At 37.7% G+C, this 18118-nt stretch overlaps 1 protein-coding gene across 2 annotated transcripts in view; it reads right to left on the bottom strand.

Annotated features, from left to right (window-relative positions):
• Positions 1–18118, bottom strand: part of EFNA5 (ephrin A5) — a 210624-nt gene that overhangs the window by 113292 nt on the left and 79214 nt on the right. The gene's annotated exons all lie outside the window — the stretch shown is intronic.

Raw genomic sequence — 18118 nt, 5'->3', positions numbered from 1 at the left:
CCGACTCCTGGTCACTAGACTCCGTCATACTAGCTATTCACAACTGCTCTCGAAGTATGTCAGTCTTCTTAAAGAAAACTATTACTTTCTTTGGCTACAAGAGAACTGAAGAGCTATCAGTTCTATGAAACAAAACAAGAATGAGAATCTTGTTACATTTATGTGGATGTATCTTTTCTTCCAAGAAAAAAGCGCTGCATTCAAGAGAAAGGTGGTTCAAAGCAAAAAGGAGAAATTCAGCAAAATGAGAGCAGCTACTGTCTCAAAGACAGAGCTGCTCTATCTAAGATTTGCCTCTATGGCTTAGGGGTGTAGAGCAATGGCTGTTGTATTGGATGGTGTGTGGTTTGTAGATCTATGGGGACCCATCTCAACTGAATTCTTTAACAGCTGATATGACAGAAAAGTCCATTACCCAAATGGACAGCACTCTCTATTGATCAGTGCTCCACTTAGCAGTCCTGTTTGTTATTCTTTGTCTCTGCCCTCATCTACCATAGATAAAAACAAGGAAATAATCAGGCTTTAAGATCTATTAGGCAAAATAAGCAACTAAAGCACCTAAGGCACACAACCTTTGGTATATCTACCTCACCTTTCCATAAAATAGGCAGGCAGAACTGAGAAGCTGTCTTGGTATGAAAGAGGAAATAAAGAAATGCTACACTCACTACAAACTCTATTTATGTAAAGTGTCATGTTCCTTTCATAGCTTCTTTGTGAAATGTTTTTGTTTCTCTCAACACATAGTGAGCAACAAAAGCCAAAACCCCAACAAAGTAAAAGTGACTACCTTACCTAATAAATCACTGAATCACCTGGGGAGATGCACCTGCCTTTAATTTGATTTATGTAGTTAGACTACAATTGCACAGTATTCCAATACACACAGTATGTTTGTTAAACAGTTCTTATATGAAAGATTAGAGTAGACAGGAGAAAAGCAACACTGAAACATTTAATGTCCTCCTTCATAGTACACATAAGCACCTATGTCATGGAGACAGAAGCTTTTTTTTTTATTCCTTCGCCAAGCCCAGTAACAGAAATAATTAAAAATCTTCCAGACCTGAACTGCACAGTCATTAGCAAACAGTCAATGACTTGAACCTCCACTAGGGCTCAAACTGCATTTCGTTCAGGCTTTTCAACCCATTTTCATTCAGAAAGCCTTCCTTACCTAGATTTCCCCTGAGAAATTTCTTATGATACTAGAAAGACTGTCAACCAGAGACAAGAGTTCCCTGGTACCTGAACCACAGACAGGACTATCAAATAACCCTTAATTGCTGAATGACACTGGATGTCTCAGCTTGAATTTTGATCGCCAAATATTATCTATGCACCTGTGTGCAGAGATAAGAATGTTATGATAGCAGCAGACAAAACCAATTAAAATGGGGAAGAGTGAACATATGAAGACCCTAACTTTCACCATAAAAACAGTTTATGAGAGAACATTACAGAATGTAACACGCACAAGTGGCAAGATGCATGTGCTCTCTGCTATATCAAGAACACAGCTTAGGATCTGGTGCATTGGAAGGAGGCATGCACATGGGATAGCACAGCTTGTGTGAGGGAAAACACTACATACTCAGGAGCTAGTAGTAGCTAGCAGAATAGCTATTATTAATTTCATAAACACTGCTGGATTGCAAATGCTGATACCAGTAGCACACATAGGTTAATTTTAAATTTAGGAAGATGTTTACAGCTTCAGCCACCAGCATGAATATTCCAATGCAACAGCAGGGCATGTATTTTTCTTTTGCCTTACATCTGAGCAGCTTCTCCCTTCCATTCATGCAATTCTGCTAGCATCTCTATATATGGCTGGTATTGCTCATACCCTAATCTACTTCAGGATTTATCTCTTATTGTTGCTGCCAAAATCCCCTGATAAGCCTGTAAGCTTTAAATTTTTACATACTCAACAACTAAGAAATACAGCAAAGATGTTGCACGTAAAAGGGACCATGAATAAGAATTTCTTAGTAAGCACATAAAATTTTGTTCATTTGGCAGAAAAAGGCAGATACATGGGAAGAGAGAAAAATGGGAAGGTTGATATCAAATCTGACTAATGGATCCCACAGGGCAAAACTGTAACTGACTGCTGGAAATTAGCATTAATAAGGAGAATCTGGTTAAATGAATCATGGGCATTAACAAAATCTCAGCTTTAGCCAAAGAAAGGCTGAAACCTACAAACATGCAACACAGTGCTACTCAGAACAACTCCCTCTCCCCACCCAGTTTCTCTCAAAATTCATTCTGATATTTTTGGGTCACAAGAAAAGGTATTCAGTAAACAGTAAAACAAATAGGAAAATAAATGCTTCAAAATTCATCCATCCATTATTTTTGTGGTGCTACTAATCTCTGTTTAACTGTGAGAACTTCATATAAAAGCGGACTACCTACCAGAATGTAAAGCAGAACAGAGTCCTCACTCTAATTTTCTTCTATTTCTAATAATCTCCTTTTTTTAATACTGTATTTCTTTGATGGTGACTTAACAATTTAATAATACTTAAACCTTGTGGAGTGATTCTCCAAGTGACATCATGTAGATCACTTTTAACATAGTGTTTCAGTTTCAGAAATAGCAAGAATATGCACTTTTTCACCCCCTTCACACACATCCTTGCGAAACCTCAGTATCTAAATAAAACACTTCCCTCCCCATCTCCCCAGACATACCTGTTTTCTACAACTAAAGTTCCTTTTTCTCCAAGTCTACCCAAATGGACATCTCCTGCAGCCTTCTTCTTATATCTCCTTGTTACTCACTTTGTGAGCATAACTCACACAGAAAAGGTAAAAGGGAGGAAAAACCAGGGGGGAAAGGATCATGTTATAACTGGCCTAAAATTTAAATGAGAATGTTTTTATAAACAGATGACATTGCTTAAAGACACAAGTCATATCTTCTGACTTATTTTTAGCCTTTAAGAAAGCACAGTTCCTTTTCAATATGAATATTTTCATTGAGCCCATAGAAATTAAAAACTCAGATGAGAAAGAAACGTTTAACAAAATAATAACTCTATTATTCAGAAATTCTTTTCATATTTGAGCTACAATTTTGCTACATGGTATAGTTGACTTAAAATTCTTTCAGGTATTTTTTGGCCATTTCTAAAAAACATCTGGTTTTCCCAAAGCACCTCCTTTTGTGTATGTATATATATACACTATATATATATATATATATAAAAAATATCAAAATAATAACATTATTCCTGTCTGTAGGGGTACAGTTCCTGAATCACCACATTTTGTTCTTCTAGTCTGTTTTGATCCTCTGATATGCTTCATTTGAATCAGTGAAGTAATTTTTGGGTCACTATCTCTTTTCTCAAAATATGGCAAGCATAATGTCTTACCAGCCTATTCTAATTCCTTACGTCATGATTCCAATTTTTCTTATTTAACTACAAAACTATGATTGGTACTAAATATGCAGTGCAACTCTGTGAGCAACACAGTATTTCAGATATGTGTACTACCTCTCTTCAGCATTCAGCCATTCCTCAGCATCTTTTTGAGATCAATGGCTCACTCTTCTTCACCTCTTCTGAGAGAAGTAAACACTTGCTTCAGAACAAAATGGGTTTCAGGAATGAAGACAGTTTCGCTGCTAATGCTTCCATATTACTCTCTAATGGGGGGGACACAACTCTGTCAGTTTTACTCCTCTGCAACAGTAATTGTAATAATTGTGCGTTTTGCACCTTTAGTGCTCACATTCACTTTGAAGTTTCCTCCCTTCAGGCTTCTCCCCTTTCTGCCCTCTTCTCACTTGTTTTGATAGGGCTTGCACATTTCCTGCTATTACAATTAACAATGCACATACAGAAACAATAGCCACTGTCACAACACCCACCGCTTCAAAGCTCTCTCCAACTTGCAAGACATAATACACAGAGAGGGCACTAATGAAAAGGCTGAATTTAAAATCCCATTTATCCTGAAAAGGTCGTGCCACATTGAGATGTCCTTGGGAGACTGCTGAGAGACACTGGGGTCTTTCAATGTTGTGGTGATCATTTTCTCAGCAAGTGAATTATGCTTTACATGTCTGGACTGTTTAAGGGTGCACACATGCTAATTTCATTTATGTTTTTAGGAGAGCTGAAGCCTTTACAGAGAAAATGCAAGGGGCTATAGGTTGCACTGCATGCACAAGGGATTATGCCTGTCTCTCATGAGCCAATGGTAGAGCTGCAAGACGCAGCAGTGAACAGCAGTTCAGTTTCTTGGTAGTGTTTTTAATATAAAAATCACCGTCTTGCAAAAAAGCCACACCATACACAAGAAGTACTTAAGAAAATTCCCCCTGGGGTTTATAAATATCTTGAAAAGAGTTGGATGATTTATACCCTAAATAATCAGACTAACCCACACCAAGTACAGGTATATTCCTACATGCAGTTTTTGTGCTACTGATGTTTTGTTATTTGAATATCTTCATGCCATCAGTGTTAAAATAACCTTTAAAAAATTAGTCTGTAGGTTTAGTTGCTTAGTACACTTAGAGCAGGTAGCAGCCACAGCTATTACATGGAATTTCAGACCAAAAGACTCATTAGCTATCTTAGGAGCATGACTAGTTGTTCCACACTATTTTAGGAAGGCTAGGAATTTCTGTGCTCTGAGACAGATGGCCTCACAGACTGAGATGAAACAACAGAAACAAGGGAATTTCAAAGAGCAGAATAATTTTAGCCACATTTTATAGTATTGGTAATTGCTTATGATGAAACACAATTCCTGTGCATATGGGTATAAGCAGAACTACAATTACACACTTTCAATGAACTATTCTTTGCAATTACAAACCCTGAATTCAGAGGTCTTGTAAGCAGATTGAGATAATAAATCTCAAGATATAATAAATCTTAAAAAATACTTACTTGAGAGACCCCAGATCATCTTGAGGCTCCATTTATTTATTATTATTATTATATTCTTAAGTTGGAAGAAAGCAGTTTTGTATGTCCCAGCTCAAGGCTAATTCTGAACACTGTTATTTAGGCCTACATTATACAAATGTCAGTACAATACTAGGCTGTGAAAACTGGTGTAAACAACGTTTAGTAAAGTAGATATTGAAGTACAAGTTAATGTGATTTCAACATATTTCCACTGTTATTAACAATCCTTCTTGTCCTCCCCACACAGACACTTCTGTCAGCGTCTTCACAAGTCTGTGCTTCAATGCAAGAGGCTCTATTCTACAACTCATCACTGAGAGAAAGGATGAAAGAAACACAGTAAAAGAGTGTACTTTATATCTCAATTCAGAATTTTCTTCTGCAACAGCAACTTTGTCTGTGGTTTTTTTTATGACTGGAAAACCTGTAGGAAGCGAAAACAAAGGCTCTCAGGAAGTAAAAAATTCTTCGACAAAATATCACAATACTGAGAAAGAAAACTGAATATAAAATATTCCTTTTTATGTAGTTCTTTAAGCACATCCTGAGCTTCCTATGCAGAGAACCAGAAGTCTTCATGTCCAGAGGGGATGGGAAAAAAAAATGAAGATGCATTTCACAGGACTTGGTCAAGTGAAGATAGGAATGGTAAACTCAAATGTATATCAAAAGGCTACATCTTGCAGGCTGATAGAAAAAGACATACCTTCTCTACTAGTAACAAACAGCTTTTATGTGTCTTTGACCAAGGAAAGAAGAATTCAAGCCAATGTTCTCTCAACTACTGGGAGCATGATTCAAAAACGCTTAACATGTTAATGCAGCAAGACTCAGAAACAGTGCAGCAGAGTAGAAAATACATAGGATATCTCAAATTCACATCACGAAAGGGTATCTTTTAATGTACTTCAATTTGGTATCATTTCCTCCTAGGAGAGGCAAGATAGCATTCTTTACTGTCTACATTTGGGACTGAAGACTTGAATTCAAATTTTCTTCCCTGCTTCCCTGCTCCCTTCATTCTGCCTCCCTCATTCACACCCCATCAATAAAAGGGGAGTGTTGTGAGTTTGTTCCTGTAACAAACTTCAATGGAACCCATTCAGAAAATTTCAATCAATCAGTCTGGAATCATGCATAGATTCCAGAGGGACCAAGTGTTAAAACAATTAGAAGGGCAAATTCAATTTTTCATTTGTGTACCCCATGCCAAGAGAAAAAGAAAAAGAAAAAGAAAAAGAAAAAGAAAAAGAAAAAGAAAAAGAAAAAGAAAAAGAAAAAGAAAAAGAAAAAGAAAAAGAAAAAGAAAAAGAAAAAGAAGAAAAAGAAAAAGAAAAAGAAAAAGAAAAAGAAAAAGAAAAAGAAAAAGAAAAAGAAAAAGAAAAAGAAAAAGAAAAAGAAAAAGAAAAAGAAACAAACAAAAGGAAGGAAAAAAAGAAAAAAAAAGAGAAAACTAAAGCAAGCTGACATCTGGCTGTTTCTTAGAAGAGGACCAAGATGAAAATAGCTGGGGCTCTGAAGAGCAGAATCAGCATGCACTTGCAAAGGTGTCTCTTCAACACAGATGTTCTCTGTCTTTCACCTTCCTGAGTACAAAACTAACTTGCACATATAAAAATAGAAGACAGGAAAAAAAACAATTATTCCTAATCTCCAATCTCTTGCAAGTAGCATCAGCAACTCTATGATTTATTTTAATGTGTCCACATAGTGCTATTCTCCACTTTATCTCTGCATCTAAGTGGTGGTGGGGTGGGGGAAGGAGGAGATTTTAACCAGATATTTAATGGATTTTATTAGGAAAATAAACATGGTCTTCAGGTATATTAATTGTTCTGGATTCTGTCTATCTTTTCAAATTTAGGACCAAAGATGTTTGAGCATGGTCTCCTCAGTAATTCAAACCACAAAACAACAAGCCAAATAGCATGGGTGATTCATCTACTTCCATAGTGGGAAGTCAGCTGCTATTCTGCAGATGTGAGCATGGTATCTGCAATTACCATTCTTTTCTTTATTCATTTTTTCTTCATTATGACTACAATCCTGGCACCAGGACTGAACAATAATGTATAGAACTAACTACTGCAACTGAGAAATACATCAGATCTTTCAACCAAGGCATTTACACTGAAAATAACACTGGAGGCAACATCTACAAAGATATTCCAGTATTAACCATCTATAAAACCAAATTTTTCATATCTTTGTTATTTGTCTAACTTCCCACAACTGGAACATTTCTGTTGAGTGTTTTAAACAGGAAAAAATCCTGACATAGGACAGTACAGATGGGAAAGCAGAAGGAAGGATAGCAGAATCCATGCCCATTAGAAAATGCTTCCCTATGGAGCCTGGCATAGAGACTCCCACCCCTCCCCTGCTGTCAGCTGGTACCCAAGCTCATTAGCAAATCTCTCCCTGCATAGTGTTACTATGCAAAAGATGACAACCTGCTGCTGTTACCATTTATTCAGTTAGCTGAAATAGCAGAGAATTTTGGGGTGAACTACAAATGCCAGCATTTCCAATGATTCCTGACACTTTGATTTACTATGAAAGAAGGTGCATGTAAGCACTTCAGAGGAGCATCAAAAATATGTTGGGTTGCAAAGTCAAATTTTCAGCCACGAAATGCTGAAAAGTTGCCACTGGTCTCATTCTCATTCTGCATCTAATACAATACAGTCCATAACAATGTGACTATGGTACCATTTGTTTGAGGGGACTCCTGCATCATTAACTCAGAAAGAGAAGAGCCTATTCAAAGCACAATTAAAGGATTTTTTCAGGAGAAGGTATTTCAATTAATAGATCTGAGGGTGTTTTTCCCATTCAAAAAAGTATTGCAACAAAAAAAACTTATCACTTATCACTGCCTCTTACTCAAGAATTTACTTAGGTTGCAAGTATTGACAAACCTTACATTTAATACTTCAGTGAGCTGAAGGGTATTATTAACTGTATTCCAGAAATGGAATTGAAGCAGAAAAAGGTTAATGCCCAATTTGGGCCTCCTGATTTGCAACGGTTCAGGGTGTTTAGCGCTTTGTCACTTATGTTCAAGACATAGCTCCCATTGACTACAATTGCACCTGTGAGAATTCACTGCATTTACAGATCAGACCTTGTAATTTCAACCCAAGCCACCCAGAAAAAAGATCAGGAACAAGCAGTTAGCTTACTGTCTCTGTACAACATCTAGGTTAAGTAATTTGCCTAAAATCACTAATGAAACTTTAAAAAAAAAGTTGACTTCACTCAATAAATCATATTCTTCCCATGCTCACTGCATCCTGAGCATTGGTGAAAACTGGGGGTTGGGATAATGTAGCCTATCACTGTACCACTTTCTGACCAAGAGAATGCTCCTGCAACTAATTCTACTTTCTAAAAGAAATCACTAAAATTTTAAACCATTCAACAGCAAAATTTCTAACCGAAGCAGAATTTTTACTTTTAAAGAGAAGGACTCAAGAATCCTTCAGATAACCCCAAGCACTTGGCTATGACTATTAATCTTTGTGAAAAGTCCTTAGATAGTAAGGTGAAGAAGAACAGTAAAAAAGGCGAACGACAGCTAAGATATATAGGGATAGCTAAGACATATGGGAAGGAACACAGAGAGAATTTGGTAAGGTGACTAATTTCTTTTCTTTTTAACCAGGTCAAACTAACTAACAAAATGTAGAAGACATAAGGGAAAAAAACAGCAACAGTAAGAACTTCTATCAGAATATATATGGTACTTCACAAGTGTAAACTACTTTAAAAAAATTAACTAATTAATCCTCACAACCTCATATTCCCATCTGATGCAGGCAAGTATTACAAATCTGCATTTTACAAGAGGAAATTAGGGCACAGAGTTTAAAAGCTGCATTTCCAAAATGTCCATTAATTCTGTGTGTCAGTCTGGAGTGCCCAACTTGAGACATTGAAATAGAGGACATGAGATATTCTGAGGACTCTCAACTCCTGAGAAAGCCAGCACCAGTCATAAAGAAGGCATCTGAGAAAAATATCTGAAGTTTGGCAGTGTGATAAAAACCAAAAAGCATTAGAATTTAGAAACATTTTTTAAGAGATTGGTATTATTACACACAAGTTTGAGGCAGAGCTGGGCCAGGTAATAATTTAGAACTGAATTTAGTATACATTCATTAAGGCAGCTAAGCATGGAAATAACTTCTGAATGAAGTACGTGTGCTAGGCAAATAAAACAATGTAAGGAGAAGAGAAGGAGGTCAAGGGAGAAATGAGGAGGGCTAAGCCATGACCAGTCAGGACAGTTCATCCAGTGCAGACTGAATCTGGTATTTGTTAAGTTAGCAATGCGGGCAAGGAGGAAAACATCAATGCTTGTACGCACAAGGAGCCTTTCTACCCCTATAGAGCACAGCAGTCAGGAGTACAGAAGTCCTGAATTTGACATCCACAGAAGCCCCCTGGGGTCCCCACTGTTGGTCAGACCACAGATGATCTTCTTCCTCTGCAATCTGTGCAGATGTCAAACCACATCCAGCCCTCTCTACACATGAAAAGATCCACTCCTTAGAGATTCTTGTGATTACTTGCAGAAGTTTTAAAAAGGTAAAAGAAGTGTTTGGAAGAGAGAATGTGCAGGGGGATTTGTGAATTTCAAAAGTAATTTCTTTTAACTGTCTAAAAACTGGACTTCAGATGAAGACAGCACAAATAAACCTGTTGAAGGAGTCTCCTATGGACAGACATAGTTCATAAAATTCACACCCAGAAAGTGAAAATCTTCTCTTAATTTTTAAACTGTGGTATCACACAAGCTTGCCTATGATATTTATCATTGGTAATGAATTCTCTCCAATACATGGGTAACAAAGGCAACTGACAGCAACCTGAATGCCAGGCTTGGAACATATGTTTTCCCCCGTCATCTTAAACACCTTCTTCACTTCCCAGTAAATGAGGAAATAAGAACCAGGCACTGAACCTGTCACATTCCTTACTGCATCAAAAACACATCTTCCACAAACATTACCCCTCTGTCAAGGATCAGGCCTTGGCATGCCAAAAAATGCATGCCTTTTGTGATCTCAGCTGCTAGCCATGTATACCTACTGCTGTAAATATCTGAATATATCAGCTACTGTATCAAAAGCTTCATTTCTGTGTCTCTTCGGTAGAATATGAAATATAACTCTTATCAAAGAGGTTATGCAGATCAGCTTCCTTTTTGGCACAAAGCAGAAAACTATAATGGAAACAAAAGTTCTGTGCAGCAGAAAATATTTAGGCCTGTATTAAATAAGCAACTATGTATGGGATTTTTGGTCTCTAAAGGAAAAACATACAACTTTTTCTAAGCACATTTCTGTGATCAGTCTTGTTTGTAGAGCACTGAATGCAGTGTGCTCCGTCATGTGCCATTCTGGCCAGGACATTTCACAACAATCCCTCTTACCCCCTCCCCAGTCCATTTATAGAGCTTACAAAGAACTAAATTTCTGCTCTTAGCTCTCAATAAAAAAGAATGTCTGCTTTCAAACCCTGCCATTTTTTGGAAGAAGGACAGGTATTTTATCTCAGCAATTCTTACTGAGTACTGCATCATTCCAAAGGCATTGTTAATTACTTAAGGCTGGGGTCAGAAACCTGTGGTTTGAAAGCCACATGTGGCTCTTCAGGAACATGTGTTTTACTCTTCAATCCTCTGGCAGCAGCCCACAATTTTCAACAACCCACAAGCACAAAAGGAGGGTTTTTTGGCAAGAAAGGGCCTTAATAGCTGTGTAATCAACACAGCTCCAGAAGTTCTGTTCTGTATCGGCTTAGAACAAATCAAACTTTTGACAATCTATTTTGACAAGTAACATGTTATCTCTAGCCTGCCATTAACTTTGCTGAAAAATTGGTATGCACACAAAACAAACAACAAAGTAAATCTTAATAGCATCAGCTTGATAAAACAGCAAGCAATATTTCCTAAAGAATTAAAATTCTGTATCGTAAGGATTTTGTTTTGTTAAAAAAATACTACCAGTAACATTAAATGTTCCTTTCCTGATGGCATTATAGACTGGTTGCATTTCAGTACAGACTCAGTCTTTGTCGTCTTCTTGTCTTGTACTGAAGAGCATTTCTCCAAATAAAAACAAACTTGTCTATACACACACACACACACACACACACAGAGAGGGAGCCAAGTTTTTTTTTCCTCCTGTAACTTTCTGGAGGACAGTTAATGACTGGAAATTAGTGGAAAATGGAGGGGTCAGAACAGGAGAGGGAGATAGAGTTTGTAAAAGCTGCCCTCCAACATTGATACTGCTGTTCAATTCATCCTTGTGATCAATTTGTTTGTCTCTGGAACATCTGCTCACAAGCTGACAAATGATGAATCCCATCTCAGAATCCATAAGCAGAAAAACAGCAGTCTGATAAACAGCTAACAGAAGAAATATATGCACCTTTCATAACGAAGACAAATCACTCATTCTCACTAAGTGCTTCCAACAGGAACACTAATTCTGTATTTATTTGCAGAGCATATGTACTGTGTCCAAAGCAGTGCATTAAATAATATCTCCAGTAGCCAATTGGTTTGATTACATTACTCTTCCCCAGTGTAACAACAGCTCTGAAACAGTAACAATATTAAAAGAGTCTATGGAACAAAAGCATTTCAGCAATATTTTGTGAGGCTTAATTTTCTCATTCCTGCTGTGGAGTAGGGCGATTATTGTATTGAACACTTTTCTCCAGGAAATATCCAGGAAATATCAAGGTCACCCAACAAAGGCTTCCATGCCCTTTCTCTTAAACATAGCAGTTATTTTAATTAATAACTCCAAGAGTATACTGCATGATTCTCTTTGGTTTAGATCTGGACAGGTGATCTTCTTGACACCAGGTAAACTGCAATGCTCTTCCCAAGCCAAGAAGTGGTCTTTTTTAAAGCTAGGATGTTGATGAATTGTTATTTGCCGTGGTATAAGCAAGCACAGAACAACATATCTATTCCTCCTTCTGTTCTCTCAGGAATGATGAATGGAAAAATGAAGTAGGAAGACCTGGAGACCAGCCTGAGCTAAAAAATCTAGCAGATATGAAGAGGATTGTTTTAATCAAACTGTGAAAAAAAAGCCGCCCTGTATTATTCTTCTAGTACTGTCCTCTGATTGCAAACACAGAGCATGGGAAATATCGTACTGCATTTCTCTGTCTGAAAACGGTCAACATGTTGAAAACAGCACAATCACCCTTCACACTCTTACACACAAAAAAAGGACTCCTTTAACACAGGCAGTTTAAACCCTGACTCACAAGCTATAACATGCTTGTAAAGTCAACAAAGATGCTGTATTGCATACAGATTCTTTAGTTTGCAAGTGCAAAGTAAAATTTATCTACCTTGGAGTAGATGGATGACTTAAATCCTACCATCTGATGCCCATACCATACATATTCCACACTGTAATATTTACTCACAGATCATGGATAATAGAAAGTAATTATCAGATATGCAAGTTTCCAGAAATTTAAAAGGAATATTTATAAGATCCAATTAGCTGTTTCCCATAAAATGGATTGCACAGGCCACTAAGAGTATGCACCCCTCTAATTCTAACACAGATTCACATAGACAGGATTAGAGATGAGTTCAACATACCACTAAGATGGACCTGCAAAACCTCATAAGGACCCATGTGAACTGCCTGATAGGTCCCAGGCAGGGGTCAGGGCAACCTCTGGTATAAACACAGGCTGGAAGAGGCAGAGATTGAGAGTAGGCCTGCACAGAAGTCCTTGGGGATGCTGGTGAATAGAAAGCTGAACATGAGCCAACAAGGTGCACCAGAAGCCCAGAAAGTTGACCTAGGCTGCATCACCAACAGCGTGGGCAGCAGGCTGAGGGAAGTGATTTTGCTGCTCTGCTCTACTCTGGTGAGATTCCACCCACAGTACAGAGTCCTGTGCTAGAACCCTCAACACAAGAAAGACACAGACCTGATGAAGCAAATGAAGAGGTGGACCCCAAAAAATCAGAAGGATGAAGACCCTCAATGTGAAAAAAAAGCTGAGAGAATTGTGGTTGTTCAGCCTGAAGAATACAACGTGCTGGAGAGACCTTATTGCAACCTTTCAATATGTAAAGGGAGTTTATAAGAAAGATGGGCAAAAACCTCTTAGTTGAGCCTGTAGTGATAGGACAATGGTTTTAAATTACGAAAAAAAAAAAAAAAGGCAGCTTCAGAGTAGATATATGAAGAAATTATTCACAAAGAGGGTGGTGAAACACAGGCAGAGATTGCCCAGAGGGACTGTGGATGCCAGGTCCCTGAAAACATTCAAGGTCAGGTCAGATGGGGCTCTGAGCAACCTGCTCTAGTTGAAAATGTGCCTGATCATTGCAGGGGATGTGGAGTAGATGACCTCTGAAAGTCCCTTGCACTCCAAACCATTCTATGATTCTTTGAGAGCAGAAAGATCACTGTTCAGCAGACTGGTGGTGCTGTGTAGCAGGCAGGCAGTCTCTGGGGGGCAATGATCTGCCTTGACCCAGCGTCTCTGTGTCACAGAGGGCAAGATCCTGAAAGCACCAGTTTGTTCATGCTGGATGGGCAAGTTTCTGCTGTGGTCAGAAATGCTTTCCAAGGTATTGTCTTTCAAACACACACACCTAGCATGGAGGAAGAGAGGAGGCAAATTTTGCATCACTAGTATCAAGAACTGTACCTCTTTTTGTGTCTTCTATCAGGGAAGTGACTATAGAGTAATGGCATGAGCCCTGGTATTTCTTGAGACATAGGACTATGGAAAATTCAAACTTCTTAGCTGCTGTAGCAGTTCAAAAGTGATACAGAAGTGGTTAGAAGCAACACAAAATTACATCAAGAAGTTCCTCAAACCCAGTGACAAAACATTTAAGGTCCCCTATCAGCTGACATACCTTAGCAAGTACAAGAACTGAGTTGGTGGTCTTTATCCATGCAGACATGTACCAATTCACAGGAGTTACCATTTCTTTTTAAATAATTCTAAGTACTGCTCATAGTCTTCTAAAGTCTACAAAGTCTTGTAAAGAAGTCAAGACATGAATAAACTTAGCTATCACTTCTCTGATCCAAGCAAATGCTTTGAAAGCCAGACAGGAAAACTGCTCAGTGAGCTGAACCTTTTGTTGCAGTATTTGGGATAAATGTAGTCTGTGAATATAAAGTAGAATTCAAGAATGTCTATTACAGCTTCATCTAAACCCACCAACCCACATCAGAGGTACTTCTAGAAATATGTCAGCAGTTGGTTAACTTTTAACAAACTTGGCTGTACACACAATATATGTAGGCATGCAAATAGTAAACCAGTTATTCCTGTTGTGACAGAAATCACAACTGTAAGTTGGGCATGCAATTTAATATAATTGAGTTCCAAAATCCTAACAGAACTGGGGTTTAGATGGCAGAGCAATTAGATGCATCTAAAAAGAGTTTAGCACACAAGGAAACCATGAAATTCTTCACAGTCTGCCTGTATATTTTAGCATTGATTACTGCAAACCTCATAGTTCAGTGCTCTTCCATAGCAACACGAACATGACTTACTGAAGTTAATTCAAAGTTATTAAAACAGATGTGTTTTAATAACTTTGATTTAATACATGCATACTATGCATAGCTGCATAGTTACAGAGTTCTCTCTCATTACAATTACAACTGAAATTTCCATTACACAGATGATGCTATGCTAAGATGGCATTGTTACTTTGCTTTTCTTCCCACCCTAATGTCCTGTCTATTCTTAGTCCTCAAACAAAATTGTTTCAAGTTTGTTTTGGTTCTTCCCTTGCATGAGGTTAATATGGATTTTCCTCCAAGAACTTCCTGCTCACTAATAAATTTCTCAAAACTAAAAAAATTACTATGAATGGAAAATAGGACTTCTACAGAACAATTCAATAATAAAATGTTTAAGAATTCCTGGATGAACATAAGCTGGTTTTATTTCTTTTCTAAAACAGGGAAGTTTAAGGTTTGTGGTTTTGTTGGCTTTTTTTAAAGACAGATTTAGGGAAACACTACTCCCTTAAGTGAAGAACAACAGGACATTGCTATTACTTAGGCTTTGGCTTAAAACACAAACAGAATGGAAAATAGGCTTATTTTGCACTTCTACTTCACTACATTTCTTACCACATTTCACTAAGGTGGAATTCTGCTCCTGCGATCACTGTGCCACAAAGGCACCTGAAGTCATTACTCACTCTGTTAATCACTAATATGAATGGGGAAGAAGGGCCAGAACCTTTTCACATTACAGTCTCATATTGCTCAAGGGGAAATAAATAATCCGAGTGTTGAAAGGGGATGAAATATAAAACACCCTCCTTATAAACTTAAAGGTAAAGCTGTCACTTGTTTCTAGACTTTAGCTACCCACACAGACTGCATTATCCATAATCCATTGTACTTCCAATCGCTACTAATTATTTTCCAAAGCCTATACATATAAGAAAGTACTTAAATACAATTGTGTAAAGTTATATTTAAACTTAAACTTGGTTTAACTGAATTGGTTTTATTTAAACTTAAACTTGGTTTCCCCAAGTTTAGCATCATTGCTCACACAAGCCCAAGCAGTAAAGTTTGACCATAAGAAGCCAGTTCAGTTATGAGTACAGAATATGTTTATTTTCTACGTGCTGCAGCAACATAAAAAGTTTCTTCTTTGTTTTCCAAATAAACAAGCTAAAGGCAAATGCTGCGATTGTAAAAGCACTGAGGTAAAAATACTTGCATCTCCATTCCGTACATTAACAGCAGTTTTCTTGACTCCTTTGTAGTCTAGTAGCTCTGTTTTCATCTGTTCTACTGGGCAATGTAAAAACCACTGTGCAGTTCAATACCCCTGTTCCAGGAGGTAAGAAATGACATTTCTTTTACAGTAAGGGAAACTACTATCAATTAGTTCACCATTAGTATCATCAATTTCATTCAGGGAGAATTGGAAACAGACCCACATGCTCCTGAAGGACAAGACCAAGACCCATGCCCACTATCTTTCAGAATAAACTCACCAAACTAATCTATAAAGCTGCAGCTTAAACCATACTGCTCACACACGGAGAGTTCCTCAAGTTCCTGGCAGACAATACAGCCATCCATTTTCACTACAACTCACAGAAACCCTTATTGTTACCAACAATGTTTTCCTCCTTTTATTGTGTAGCCAAAAGTTGCTCCTTCAGAACAAATTAATAGCACACTTGGGATAGGAAGGCCTTTGGGAGACCATTACAGCATTTCAACACCATTTATGTCATCTCCATGTGGCGCCTCCTTCACAAAAGGGTAGGGCAGCAGGCTGTGCCCGTGTGCTTGGATGACTGTAATGCTGCAGATTTCGTTTGTATACTCAGATAGAGGAAACACTTGCCTTTACTGGTTTTAAAAAAGGTCAGTGTTTGATTTAATAAATTCCCTGCCAAGAAAACAGACTCCATTCTCAAAGGTTTAACACTAGTACTCACTGGGTGGCTGGGTGTCTCACAGTATTGCTAGCAAGCTACAAAGACTTTAACATCTGTGGATTTCCCCAGTTTGAAACCAGCCCAATTCAGCCATTTCTATACATAGCAGTCTCTGTAAATACATGAGAGATGAGTTTGGCAAGCCTCTGTTCCAGCTCTGCATTACAAACTCATCACAGTGTCCTTTAAATACAGAGGTTGAAAACCCACTTATGGGGAAATGAACATTTTAAATTCAAGTTAATAAACCTGTCTTCCTGTCTCCGTAAAACATACTGTAGTTCTGTTGCTTAATATCCAAACCTCTGCCTGTTCAAGCAGTCCTACTGACTTACTTCAGAGAAACCACTCATGTGGGTTCAGTCACACACGTGCTATAACATTTGCATGATTAGGCTAAAGTGACTAAATGTGAAGCAGACTGTCAAAACAATAATTTAAAACCCAAGTGCATAACACTGCAAGCAACTGTATATAAAGCTGAAAGGAAAGCCTTGCACTCTCAAAGAAAATTGATTTAATAAATACCGTAGAAATAATAACATTAGGAGCTACACAAATGCAGTATTTTCTAATTTCAAAACATCACAGTAACAAAAAACCATACTGGATCAGAGACAGCACCTATGTGTGGTATGTATCTGCTCCTAAATCCTTTTAACGGAAGAGTTACAGTCTAATTTTTTCTAAGCAGATTATGGTCCATACTCATGTATTCAAATTATGCACAGATGCTACCCTTCTTGTCCTTGCCCTCATGAATCTTGAAAACAAATAGCTAATAAATAATGTATTCATTACAGTAGCAGTGTTGTATTCACTCAGATCCATCTTAAAAAGCAACAGAACTCAGAACCAAATATATGTGCTGGTTTAACCTCCATATATACTTTTTTCAAGTGTTATTTCCTTGGTAATACTTCATGTCCCAAGGATGATCCATCCCCCTCCAAAAAAAAAGTAAAAATCAAGATAGATTTTACAAAAAAAAAACAATGACATTCTGTATGTGCTCAAATATCATTGTGCTGATGCAGTATTTTAACACTGCTGTCTTTGCCACATCTGAGACATGGCTCCTGCTTGTCTGCCCTAGAAGCCAGGCTGCTACAAGCATGCAAGATGTGTGTGCTCCCTCTGTTGGCTACTGTGCTCTTTGGTAGGAAAAAATTCACATAAAAGGGAAAAAAAGCCTTACTGGGAGGGAACACTATTTTAAGTTTTCGTGTAGGACATGAAAAATTATCTCCTATGAAACAGAGGATGAATCTGAACAGAGAGAAAACACACAAACAGCTAAATGGCTGAACTTCACCCAGCACTTGACCAGGCCTTGAATTTTGAAAGCATATATATCTGGTCTCAGAGTTTCTCTTTGTAATGAATTGGTGACACATATTACTAACACCATCAGGTTTAAGCATGCAAAAAAGTATTTAGATGTCAAAGTACTGGTATATCAAAGCACAAAAACCACTATGAAAAACTATGCTACTGCTTATTTGCTTGCAAATGCCAAAGTTAAGCCACAAAAGCAGATTTGGAAAAATACTGGAATGTGTAGGCATATTCATAGGATTTCATACCAAGAAACTCAAATCCAAGTTTCAAAATCTGTAACAGATATCCTTTTAAAATGTTTCAAAGTAATTCATACTTAATAGCAGTG

Source organism: Poecile atricapillus, chromosome Z (assembly GCF_030490865.1).
Source record: "Poecile atricapillus isolate bPoeAtr1 chromosome Z, bPoeAtr1.hap1, whole genome shotgun sequence".
Lineage (NCBI taxonomy): Eukaryota > Metazoa > Chordata > Aves > Passeriformes > Paridae > Poecile > Poecile atricapillus.
The sequence above is the reverse complement of the archived record's forward strand: the minus strand, read 5'-3'. Positions and strand labels throughout refer to the sequence as shown.